General features: G+C 49.3%; 1 non-coding gene across 1 annotated transcript; it reads right to left on the bottom strand.

The window, feature by feature from the left end:
* Positions 1 to 491: 491 nt before the first annotated feature.
* trnak-cuu (transfer RNA lysine (anticodon CUU)) lies at positions 492 to 564 on the bottom strand. Its single transcript has one exon. It is a non-coding gene; the product is annotated as a tRNA-Lys (tRNA).
* Between the last annotated feature and the right edge of the window lie 328 nt (positions 565 to 892).

Below are 892 nucleotides of genomic sequence, written 5' to 3'. Positions count from 1 at the left end.
AGCACTATGCTGTCGGCCTCCTGGGTGGCCCCCTGGTTTTCAACATGATTTACACTGGTGCATTCAGCAGTACACCGGGTGTGGGAGATTCTTCTCTAAACTCCCACTGAAAAAACCAGGGAGATTTACTCTAGTTTTCATGTGAATTCGACTCACAGAATCATAGAATCCCTGCAGTGCAGAAGGAGGCCATTCAGCCCATCGAGTCTGCACTGACAACAATCCCACCCAGGCCCAACCCCCTAACCCCATATATTTACCCTCCTAGTCCCGCTGACACTAAGGGGCAATTTAACATGGCCAATCCACCTAGCCTGCACATCTTTGGACTGTGGGAGGAAACTGGAGCACCCGAAGGAACCCCACGCAGACACGGGGAGAATGTACAAACTCCACACACACAGTGACCTGAGGCCGGAATCGAACCCGGGTCCCTGGCGCTGTGAGGCAGCAGTGCTAACCATTGTGCCACCGTGTCGGCCAAACAACAGCACCCAACGTGGGGCTCGAATCCACGACCCTGCGATTAAGAGTCTCATGCTCCACCGACTGAGCTAGCTGGGCACTTAGAATGTTTTTGGGAGAATCGCCCCAAGTGACTCCACTCTCCATCTCGTCCATCCTTTTCAAACAAGGGGAAATTGAGAAATATGAAAGGTAGATCCTTTCACAAAACCCAGCCATTGTCTGTGAGCCCTATCAACTCTGGGTTCTTAAGAGAGAGCTTTCAGCAGCAGTCCTATCAGTTTATTCTTAATGCTTCTAAATGTGTCGGTAGAAACACTTAATAGAACATCAAAATAATGTGGTCAATGTCGTTGCTCCTTCTGTTACCCAACACTCTGAGTTAAGATGATGTCGCCAATGTTTGGCTCACTTTTATTTTCCTGGA

Source organism: Mustelus asterias, chromosome 1, assembly GCF_964213995.1.
Source record: "Mustelus asterias chromosome 1, sMusAst1.hap1.1, whole genome shotgun sequence".
Classification (NCBI taxonomy): Eukaryota; Metazoa; Chordata; class Chondrichthyes; order Carcharhiniformes; family Triakidae; genus Mustelus; species Mustelus asterias.
The sequence above is the reverse complement of the archived record's forward strand: the minus strand, read 5'-3'. Positions and strand labels throughout refer to the sequence as shown.